The following is a 12,507-nucleotide window of genomic DNA, read 5'->3' as shown; positions in this document are numbered from 1 at the left end:
GCTCTGGGGTCAGTCAATTTCCCTCGGTGTGCCGGATCCCACAAATATGGGATGGACAAGGATTTACAATGTTTGGCCTTGAGCCTAGAGGCCAATAGCCTCCCCGCCTTATCCGAGTTCATGTCATACGAAGCCCTGAGTTTCCTTGCCCTCTTCTCATAATCTATGAATAAGAGTTCCTGTAGAGAGGTCCTCAGAGCCTTCAGCTTATCTATAGTAACAGGGGAAGGTGTCTGTTGGTTAGTAAGTTCTGCCTGCTTGAAAAGAAAGCAAGGAGGTCATTTCAGAAAGCCAGGAGGTCATAGCTTTTTCCTGTTCCCTCTTAACTCTGGCTCCAAGTTTAATAAAGGACCCCCTAATGAAGGCCTTGTGGGCATTCCAGATTGTATGAATGCAAGAGGGGTCATTAGCATGAATGTGGAAAAACTCAAATCTCTCAATAGTGTATTGTTATGTGTAGCATGGTTAAGCAAGAATAAATTTGTGCGCCATAGGTATGTGAGAGGGAGGCGGCCCTGTTCCTTAATCGACATAGTGATGGGCGAGTGGTCTGACCATGTATTAAGTTCTATGGCTGTATCTAGTAAAACTGTTTTGTCGACTAAGAACATATCTAATCTGGCGTAACGATTGTGGGCAGAGGAGAGGTGGGAGTAGTCCCTCACTGAGGGATGCATAGCCCTCCATATATCATAGAAAGAGGATGAAGAGATAACCTCTCTAAGGTCAGACGAGTGTACATGTGATCCCGGTGCAGTCCCACTCCTTGTCAGCCACCGCATTAAAATCCCCACAAATCACCACTCTCCCCTTCCCCATCTACTCCACCCTGCGCAACACTTTACGGATGAAACTAATTTGGCCGTGGTTAGGGGCATATAATGTGACTATGGTGTAGAGAATGTTGTTGAGATAAGCCACCACAATGAGAAAACGACCCTTCGGGTCAGCATAGGAGTCCACTAATTGAAAAGCTACAGTATTTTTAAGAGCCACCATAACACCACATACTTTCTTAGGGGCATGAGCTTGAAATATATGGGGGAAGAACCGGTTTGTGAGTCTGCGGGCATCACTCACTAATAAATGCGTCTCTTGGGCACAGAGTATATCGCACCTCAACTTCTTAGCCTCCCTCCACAATGAATCCCAATTAAGCCCATTCACATTAATGGAAATAAACCTCAAAACCATGATATCAGAATATAAAATGCATCAGCATATGAAGCATACCCGACATTAGCAGGTGAGGGATTCTCAAATACTAAAGGATAAGGAGATGATGGTCTACCTGAAAAGGAACAAGGTGAGAAAAGACATAACAAAAACAACATGGAATGAAACAGCAAGTCCAAAGTTTGGAAAACCTGCCACATTGAGCAGATGGTACCAAAAAGGGTAGGAGCACAGTTCACTTGCACCGAAGAGGACACTCAATCAGGTCGGCACTGAACCCGCCGAGCCCTCAAGTAGCAGATCCCACTACTTTCCAGTCCTGAGGAACATGTGTGGGAGCCCAGAAAGGCAGGGTCCTTAGGAAGGGGTAGATTCCACTTCAACAGCAATCTGGAGCCCTCTTCCAAATTACGGATAACATGCATAGTATTGTCCCTTTGAACAAGGAGGCGTACCGGGAACCCCCACTTGTACATGATGTTTTCCTCACGCAACACTGTGGTGATAGGAGCAACAAGGTGCCTCTGTTGAAGAGTCGTAGCAGACAGGTCGGTGAACAGCAGAACATTGCGAAATTTGTCAGGCAAGGGCGGAGATTTTCGAGCAGCCGCCATTAGTTCTTCTTTAACGTGAAAATAGTGAATCCTTGCCAAGACATCACGCGGTACATCCTCGGATAAGTGCTTCGGTCTAGGGACCCTGTGAGCCCTGTCTATGGTCAGATCAATAGGGGTACAATGTGGACCAATTGAATAAAGTCCAGCAAATACTGTTCGAGCGCAGAAGGTGGTACAGTCCCAGGAATACCTCAGAATTTAACATTATTTCGGCGTGACCGGTCTTCGAGGTCGGCAATCTTTGCTTTAATAGAGGATACTTCATCTTCTAGCTTGTAATGAGTAGTGTTGAGCGGCATAGGCCATATTCGAATTCGCGAATATATGGATGAATATTCGTCATATATTCGCGAATATTCGCATATTCGTTACATTCTCGTTTATTTTCGCATATGCGAATATTCGCGTATGCGAAAATTAACATATGTGAAAATTAGCATATGCAAAATTAGCATACGCGAAAATTCGCATATGTGAAAATTAGCATATGCAAATTTTCGCATATGCGAATTTTCGCACGGCAGTCTCACACAGTAGTATTACAGCCTTCTTTACACCACACAAGCTGGAAGCAGAGAGGGATGATCACTGTGATGTGTACTGTGAAGAAAAAAAAAAAAAAAAAAACGAATATTCGTCATTACGAATATATAGCGCTATATTCGCGAAATTCGCGAATATGCGATATTCGCGAATAATATTCGAATTGCGAATATTCGCAAGCAACACTAGTAATGAGCATCCACCAGTTCATTATGAGAGGGCACCAGTTCCCCCATCTTTGTCTCAACGTGCAATATCCTAGACTGCACTTCAGCCAGGTCCCGTTTCACTGGGTTCAACAAGTGTACATCACAATGAATGGAATGATGCAGGGCCACCAGCATATTCTTAAGTGTTAACTCTGTCACCGGAGCATCAGAGGAGGTCTGGTTAGCCAGGCAGTCCACCACTGCATATAAGGAGTCGCTCACCTCAGTGTCAGGGGGGAGATCTTCTTCTCCCTGCAGGTGCTGTCTCTGTTTCGCCGGGCTCCCGGAGGGTAGTGTAGCCGAGAAGGACGTTCCTCCACCCAAGTGCCGCTTCGCACTGTCGGGAAAGTTCGGATCCAGGGCAGCAGGGACCAAGCCAGGCACTGGAGGTGAAGGTGGCACGGAAGCACTCCTCTGCCGCCTCTCCGATGTGCTGTACACACAGTGCTGGGACGCTGGAGAGCCTGGCCCCGCCGGAGAACGCGCACCGGCGCCATCTTGAGATCCGCTCAAATCAGCCTGAATGTAGAAGTCGGTCAGCCCGGTTTTGCCTCCTGCGGGTCCTATATGACATGGCGAGTCAGTGGGTAAGACTTTCGCTGAATTTGCAGGAACTGTGAGGGGTGTAAGTCGCTAGCAGTGCGCGTAGCGCTCTGATCAAGCGGCCATCTCCGGCAAGCGCCAAGCCACGCCCCCCATTGGCAAAATTTCTTAAGTAATTCCTTGGAGACTTGTTCTCCTTAGATTACTTTTAGAACCTTTTAATTAGATAATTGATTTTTACGGTTTATGCTAGACGTCAGGTTTATCTGTTACTTTTCCTATCTATTTCTAGAGTTTATTATTTAGTGTTTGTATTTCTGTATTGCGGCAATATGAATATTATTGTGGTGTAACGATGATTTGTTACTATCACGCAATGCTAATTATTTAGGAAAATATGGGTTAATTTTAAAAGAATTTGTCATATAAAAAATAATCTTAGGTTTACACCGGTGTGGTTTAACCCTAGGTTGAAGGAATTTAATGAATTTCAAGATAGTGGTTCTTGGATTAAGGTCGGGGTAAGATTAATTGAACACTTTTTTGTGAAAGGGAAAACGTGCACTTTTGTAGAATTAAAAGTAAGATGTAATATCGGTGAATCCTATAGATTCAGATATTATCAAATACAGTGCATAGTGAAACTTGAACTTTTCGACCTTTTGCCACATTTCAGGCTTCAAACATAAAGATATAAAACTTACATTTTTTGTGAAGAATCAACAATTGGGACACAATCATGAAGTGGAACGAAATTTATTGGATATTTCAAACTTTAACAAATAAATAACTGAAAAATTGGGCGTGCAAAATTATTCAGCCCCTTAAGTTAATACTTTGTAGCGCCACCTTTTGCTGCGATTACACATGTAAGTCACTTGGGGTATGTCTCTATCAGTTTTTCACATCAAGAGACTGAAATTTTTGCCCATTCCTCCTTGCAAAACAGCTGGAGCTCAGTGAGGTTGGATGGAGAGCGTTTGTGAACAGCTGGAGCTCAGTGAGGTTGGATGGAGAGCGTTTGTGAACAGCTGGAGCTCAGTGAGGTTGGATGGAGAGCGTTTGTGAACAACAGTTTTCAGTTCTTTCCACAGATTCTCCATTGGATTCAGGTCTGGACTTTGACTTGGCCATTCTAACACCTGGATATGTTTATTTGTGAACCATTCCTTTGTAGATTTTGCTTTATGTTTTGGATCATTGTCTTGTTGGAAGAAAAATCTCCGTCCCAGTCTCAGGTCTTTTGCAGACTCCATCAGGTTTTCTTCCAGAATGGTCCTGTATTTGGCTCCATCAATCTTCCCATCAATTTTAACCATCTTCCCTGTCCCTGCTGAAGAAAAGCCCAAACCATGAGGCTGCCACCACCATGTGTGACAGTGGGAATGGTGTGTTCAGGGTGATGAGCTGTGTTGCTTTTACGCTAAACATAACGTTTTGCATTGTTGCCAAAAAGTTGGATTTTGGTTTTATCTGAGCAGAGCACCTTCTTCCACATGTTTGGTGTCTCCCAGGTGGCTTGTGGCAAACTTTAAACAACACTTTTCATGGATATCTTTAAGAAATGGCTTTCTTCTAGCCACTCTTCCATAAAGGGCAGATTTGTGCAGTATACGACTGATTGTTGTCCTATGGACAGAGTCTCCCACCTCAGCTGTAGATCTCTGCAGTTCATCCAGAGTGATCATGGGCCACTTGGCTGCATCTCTGGTCAGTCTTCTCCTTGTATGAGCTGAAAGTAAATTTGCAATGGTCTGATACTCCTTCTATTTCAATATTATCGCTTGCACAGTGTTCCTTGGGATGTTTAAAGCTTGGGAAATCTTTTTGTATCCAAATCCGGCTTTAAACTTCTCCACAACAGTATCTCGGACCAGCCTCTCTGCACTTTAAACAGACCTCTGAGACTATCACAGTGCAGGTGCATTTATACGGAGACTTGATTACACACAGGTGGATTCTATTTATCATCATTAGTCATTTAGGTCAACATTGGATCATTCAGAGATCCTCACTGAACTTCTGGAGAGAGTTTGCTGCACTGAAAGTAAAGGGGCCGAATAATTTTGCACGCCCAATGTTTCAGTTTTTTATTTGTTTAAAAAGTTTGAAATATCCAATAAATTTTGTTCCACTTCATGATTGTGTCCCACTTGTAGTTGATTCTTCACAAAAAATTACAGTTTTATATCTTAATGTTTGAAGCCTGAAATGTGGCAAAAGGTCGAAAAGTTCAAGGGGGCCGAATACTTTCACTATGCACTGTATATCACATGTATAAATGCACTGTAGATACAACACTTTCAGGTTGATTCACATAATATTATTGAATTTTTGGTGAATGGGTTCTATAATAAAAAAGATATGACCCAAATATACCAAAAAATATTGGTGGAAATAAACAAAGAGAATTTACATAGAGTAGAAGGGAGGTGGATAAATCAATTTCAGCGTAAAAATGAAAATTTTTGGGGTCCTGTGTTTAAGAATGTTAATAGGGTTTCAATTAATAGGGATCACAGATTTATCCAGTGGAACATTTTGTGGAAACCTCACCTGGCTCCGGTTGACTTGGTGAGATTTGGGTATAGGCTTGACGCAGAATGCCCAAGATGCCAGCTAAATGAGGCGGATTACACCCATATTATTTGGGCGTGCAGAAAAATTCAGAAATATAGGGAAAGGATATATCAATAACTTAAAAAGAGATTGGGGATAGATATACCATTTAAATTTGAGGTAGCTATTTTGGGAGATAATACGGAAATAAATAAGAATTCAGAACTTTGCTTGAAATTCCTCTTTTCTGCTAGATTATTAATTCTAAGATTGTGGCTTTCAGAGGTCCCAGATATAAGGACTTGGATAAATCTAATAAATAAAGAGATATGAGTTACTGGCAAACAAAGGATCCGCTAGGGAAGGGAAAAGACTGGTGGAGACATGGGAGAAATGGACAGATTAAAACAGCATTAAAAGTTTATTAAAATCATTTTTTCTTTCCTCTTCTCTTCGGTCTCTCTTTATGGGAGGGGGGGGGGGAGGTTGGGATGTTATGGGTTATTAACATAGAATGTAATTATTGTTATACATGATGTGATAAAAATACATTTAAATAAAAAAAAGCAATTATTTTTTACTTTTTAAAAAATCTTTTGTTAACAATAAAAGAGACATGGGGGGGGGGGGGAGTTTTCCTTTTATAACTTAGTCACCGATCCAGCGATGTCATCTCTATAATTTTACATGGGAGGAAAAGAGTCTCATATATGGCTACAAGGTAACAGGACATGAGCAGATTAGACATATAAAATCACTTCTATCTTCTGGCTTTTAGGACATTCTGATCCTATAGGTGTTAGATTAGTCGGGTCTCCTACTCTACACAGGGTCCTTCCTTAGGTTATAGAGGGAAGAACAAGTTGTATTCGGCTGAAGTGCGGAGAAGAATTAACCAGGTGGCTCTATGGTTGGTTCCCAGATCTCTGAGGGGCTGAAGCCAGCTGTGCGCTCTCCGTTCAAGGAAAGGAATTGTTAGACGTCATTTGGTCATTTAAAGCTCATGGCGCCTGGAACAACATAACTGGATAACACATATTCTCTCACATTTCCATCCATAGGTCATGTTCCTCCCAGTTCCATTAAAGGGGTACTTTGGTGCTCCAGCGTTCTGAATATTTTGTCGGAGGTTGTGATCGTGATGTCACGCCACTCCCCACAATTCATGTCAATGGGAGGGGGCATGTCAGCCGTGTCACACCCCCTCTCATATACATGAATGGAGGAGGCATGGCATGACATCATGACCACTGCTGCAGGAACCCGGTGTTTGTTTAGAACACCCGGTGCTGCGGGAGATCGCAGAGAGCCCCAGTAGCGGGATCCCCGTGATCAGACATCTTATCTCCTATCCTTTGGATAGGGGATAAGATGTCTAGCAGTGGAGTGTCCCTTTTAATGGTCTCACTTTAGGTAAATTCCCACAGTATAACTTCTAACAAACCGAACCGGTGAGCAGGAAAACCACTATTCTCTAAGTTAGTGAAGACAATGGGGAAGATTTATCAAAACCTGTGCAAAGGAAAAGTTACCCAGTTGCCCATAGCAACCAATCAGATTGCTTCTTTCATTTTGCAGAGGCCTTGTTAAAAATGAAAGAAGCAAGCTGATTGGTTGCTATGGGCAACTGGGCAACTTTTCTTCTGGACAGGTTTTGATAAATCTCCCCCAATGTCCTTCTCTTAGTGCATACAGGAATACATAGGGGATAATAGTATTATAAGTGATAGCCAGCATGGGTTTACTAAGGATAGTGAAACACGGCAGTAGTGGATCCTCAGGGCCTATGTGGAAGATTACGTGGGCCGTGCCAGGGAGCAGAGTCTAAGGTGCCGCTGACATTCACCAGAGCCCGCCACAATGGGGATGGACTTGCTGCGGCAGGCGGCACCCAGCTAGCTACCCCTGGCATGACTCGTATTCACAGGTTGCTGAGATGTAACGTGGTACAGGAGGCATACGGCAACTCGTGGTCAGGATAGCCGAAGGTCAGGGCTGGCAGCACAGGTGAGTGGTCAGGAACGTGGCAAGAGGTCAATAGGCAGGTGGCACTGGAGCAAGGTCAGGTCACGGAACAAAAGGTCAGGAACACGGTATGGCAAAGACAGAACGGTTTCTCTAAGGCATAATGGCAAACAAAGATCCGGCAGTGAGTGGGGGGCCCTTTAAATTCAAGAGCACCGGCGCGCGAGTGCCCTACGAGGCTGAAGCACACGCGCCGCCACTGTGAGAGCATGAAGGGACAGCAGAGAGCGGAGGTGAGTGACAGGCTGGGATTCACAAGCGGGCATGTGCCACAATGCGAATCCCAGCCCCGCCAGCTGAGGAGGACAGAGAAGAAAAGCGCTCATGGTCAGCTTGTCTGTCCGGAGCACTGAATGTAACAGAGAGAACTCAAACCAACCTAATTTGCTTTTATGAAGATGTGAGTAGAAGCCTTGACAGAGGAATGGCTGTGGATATAGTATTTTTGGATTTTGCTAATCGTCCCATAGACGTCTGACAGGTAAGTTAAGGTCTTTTGGTTTGGAAACTTTAGTTTGTAACTGGATTGAAAACTGTCTAAAGGATCGTACCCAGAAAGTGGTGGTCAATGATTCATACTCTGTTCCCCGGTTATTAGTGTTGACCCCAAGTTTCTGTACTGGGCCCGCTCTTGTTAATTTATCAGTGATATAGAGGATGGCATTAACAGCTCTGTTTCTATCTTTGCAGATGACACCAAGCTTTGTAGCACGGTACAGTCTATAGAGGATGTGCATATAGTGGGGGGGCTGTGTATATAGAGGGGGGCTGTGTATATAGAGGATGGTAATAACAGCTCTGTTTCTATCTTTGCAGATGACACCAAGCTTTGTAGCAAGGTACAGTCTATAGAGGATGTGTATAGGTTACAAGATGACTTGGATAGACTAAGTGTCTGGGCATCCACTTGGCAAATGAGGTTCAATGTGGATAAATGTAAAGTTATGCATCTGGGTACTAAACATCTGCATGCAACAAATGTCTTAGGGGATAAACTGGCAGAGTCACTGGTAGAGAAGGATCTGGGTGACTTGAAGATCATAGACTACAGAATAGCACAATGTCAGGCTGCTGCTTCCAAAGCCGGCAGGATATTGTCATGTATCAAAAGAGGCATGGACTCAAGGGACAGGGACATAATACTCCCCCTTTATAAAGCATTGGTACGGCCTCACCTGGAATATGCTGTTCAGTTTTGGACACCTGTCCATAAAAGGGACACTGTGGAGCTGGAAAGGGTGCAGAGACGCGCGAATAAACTAATAAAGGGCCGGAACATCTCAGCTATGAGGAAAGGTTAAAAGAATTACATTTGGACAAGGTGGTTCTCCCTCCGTCTGGAGAAGTAGAGGTTTGGTCTAAAGGGGCGACACGCCTTTATGGAACAGTCTACCTCAGGAACTGGTCACAGCAGGAACAGTTGAAAGCTTTAATACAGGGTTAGATAAATTCCTAGAACAAAATAACAAATGCTTATGCAGAAATATAAAATTACATCCCTTCCCCAATATCGCCCCACACCCCTTCCCTTCAATTCCTTGGTTGAACTTGATGGCCGTTTGTCTTTTTTCAACCATACTAACTATGTAACAAATACATTTTTATAGAAGGATTTGGGATCTCCTCATCTCCTGGTGCCGTCCATTCATAGTAATGTTCATTGTTTCCGATGTTCGGCTTATTTAATCGATAGCTTGTTGATTTAGTATCTCTGCGGAGCCCCAGCAGCAGATTTATTATAGTACAGTAACCTACGAGTATAAATACAATCAGTCCCATCACTATAGCTATGAGTCACTTCAACCAGGAGAAGATATTCCTCAACCAATCAGGGAGAAGGTCCAAAAGCCAGGACCGCCAATCATCGCTTACATCTTGCCTGATACCGGAGGCTGTCTGTCTGTATGGATGTAGATTAAAGGGGTACTCCACTGCCCCAGCGTTCAGAACATTTATTTCCCAACACTGGGTGTGGGCTGGGAGGGTTGTGATGTCATGCCACACCCCCTCCCATAGATTTGCATTGAGAGGGCTTGGTGTGACGTCAAGAGGGGCATGTTCGTGACATCACCACCCCCGCAGCTCGCACACAGCATTTGGATCTATATGTTCCCAAGACTAGGGCAGTGGAGTTCCACTTTAAAACAACCCAGGTTCTCTACTTCTTCACGGCCATGGTTATACAGCTAATAATTTCGGGCGGCCCTATTCTATGCATTTCTATTAGTTTGTATATCAGATAACAATAGAAGTGGGATTAATGCCTCTGATTTTACCACAGGCCATTTACTTCTAGGCCGAGCATTATATACTACAAGACCAGGAGGATGGATTCAGGACTCTTTGTGTCTCTTTCTCACCACCCGATCTCCAGGATCTATATCAGGAGTTTTACCATCTGGAATAGAATAAAGACTTGTGTATGCACTTGTTGTACGCGCTTGTGTACGGCCGCACATAGCTAGATAGGTGACTGTGTTACATCTGCAGTAGCTGTGGACAGTACAACCCTGTTCTAGGAGCACAACCAAAAAGTGTCCCCCCATAAGGAGACAACCCGCTGCTTCTTCATAACATCGTTCATAAGGTTGTAAAAGACCAGAGTCCATAAAGGTCAATCCATATCCCTATTGTGTCCCTACTGTGCTGACCCGGAGGAAGGCAAAAAAAAACCTTATGAGGCTGATTCCCATCGCCCCATGACGGGGGAAAAATTCCTTCCCAAAATATCAGAATAAATCCCTGGATTAATGTTCTGTCCCAATAAATCCATAACCGGCTCCTATTACCTGCATCATAATTCATCCAGTAAAGTGCGACCTCCATCACTATCAATAACTTCTGGAACTACCTACCATATCCTTCACAATCTGCCCTGCTGCCATCTTTACATCGCCATTTCTCCCCGGATAGGCCTTAGGCCAACCTGAAAAGAGATCCACACACACCAAAAAGTATTCATACCCTCCTCACAAGGAGACCGGAATATAGTCTATCTGCACTCGCCAAAACGGGTAAATCCGCCATGTTTAGGAGGCGTCGGCACATAATCTATAATAATATCCTAACTGGTAGATAGAAATGTGAGGCCAGACGTGCACCCACATTGGGTCACCTATTGTCACCCAGTCTTTTCTCTATTTCTCCTGAACGTGTCCCCACATGGCTAAGACATACTGGCTCATTTACATAATATATAATAACACCGGACAATACGATGATGTCATACACTACGGGTTATTTCCCTTATTTCATGTACTGACTGTCAATTCCAATATGGCGGTTGTACCACTACCCCTCTCATAGTTAGAATTAGGAAACATTTCTCCCACACTCCATACTTTACACTGGAAATGTCTCCGCAGTGTCCGCTCACTGTGCACAATATCATTCAGACAATACAACCGCACTACAAGTACACGGAATAGAACGAGTCAGACTTTACCCAAAAAGTATTATCCCCGGAGATATTGTGGATCATAACTCTTGTACACGGGTCCTGAATGGGCTGAATATAAGAGCGGATCCTTATTACACCATTCGTTTCTTCCTGCACTTTAGTCATATGTTATATATGTTCTTCTCTTCTATTATGTATACTACGGGATTTCTAAGAATGTGAAGGGTTAAATGACCTGGCGCAGGTGTTTTCCATCTTCCCGGCTCATTTCCCCTATTTAACTGGAGAAATTCAGTCTAAACGTTGTATGAGTAAGGAGAAGTCTCCACTTGTTTATTTTTTAAAATTAATTGATATTTTTTTACACCTTAAAAACCGGCAGAAAAAATGACAGAAAAACGGTCACAGCTTTTTCCTGCTTTTTGGCAGTTTTTTTCTGGCGTTTTTTTCCAGTGTGGAAACAGCCAATTTTGTCCCCTGTGGCAGTTTTTTTTCACTGTCTTCAGGTACCGCTCTGTGGGTCGGATGCTGAGCGCCCGCTCCATGGAGTGTAAGGAGGTGATGAGTGATGTATAGCGTCACTACTCACCTCCCCCGCCGTATAGTATACAGGGGACATAGTGTACACGTGTATATTATACAGGAGCCGGGAATCCTGTCACCAGACTGATAGGACTCCCTGCTCCTATAGCCCCTTTGGGCGGTATACAGAATATACAGCTATCTATAGAAAACTGTATATAGATGAGGTCCACTTACCTTCCTCACTCCGTCGGGTCTGTGTAGCTCCGCCCCCATAGTGATGACATCATTATGACAGACAGGAGGCAGAGTAGTAAGTCCGAGGCTCTGTTCACATTGTCCATTTTGTATAATGTGAACAGACCCTTCTGGCAGTGTCTACCCAGACAGGGAGACTCCAGCTGTTGCTAAACTACGACTCCCAGCATGCCCAGGCTCCCTGTTTGGGAAGACATTGCATTATGGGTGCTCTTCCCAGTGGAGAGCGCCAAAAATGTACTAACAAATTTTTTGTTTTTTTTTCTTCTCGTTTCAGATCCGTGTATGTAGAGGATTACTGCGGATTCATGGATTACAGCGATTAACTTGATTTTCTTTCTTTTAATAAAATGGCTAACGAGGGCTCCTGTTTTTTTTTAAATCGAATTTTCAGGCATCGTAGTTGAAGCTGTCTTATTGACAGAATCCATTACTAAGCTGGAGCTTAGCGTTAGCCCTAAAAACAGCTAGCGCTAACCTCCAATTATTACCCTGGTACCCACTGCCACAGGCCGGTATCAACAGGCCCGGATCGTTAAAGATGGTGCTCCTGGGCCTAGGCGGTAACAGGCAGGTGTTATTTAGGCTGGGGAGGGCCAGTAACAATGGTCCTCGCCCACCCTGGTAACCACAGGCTGTTGCTGGTTGGTTGGTA

This window comes from Hyla sarda (assembly GCF_029499605.1).
Source record: "Hyla sarda isolate aHylSar1 chromosome 1 unlocalized genomic scaffold, aHylSar1.hap1 SUPER_1_unloc_2, whole genome shotgun sequence".
In the NCBI taxonomy this organism is placed as follows: domain Eukaryota; kingdom Metazoa; phylum Chordata; class Amphibia; order Anura; family Hylidae; genus Hyla; species Hyla sarda.
The sequence above is the reverse complement of the archived record's forward strand: the minus strand, read 5'-3'. Positions refer to the sequence as shown.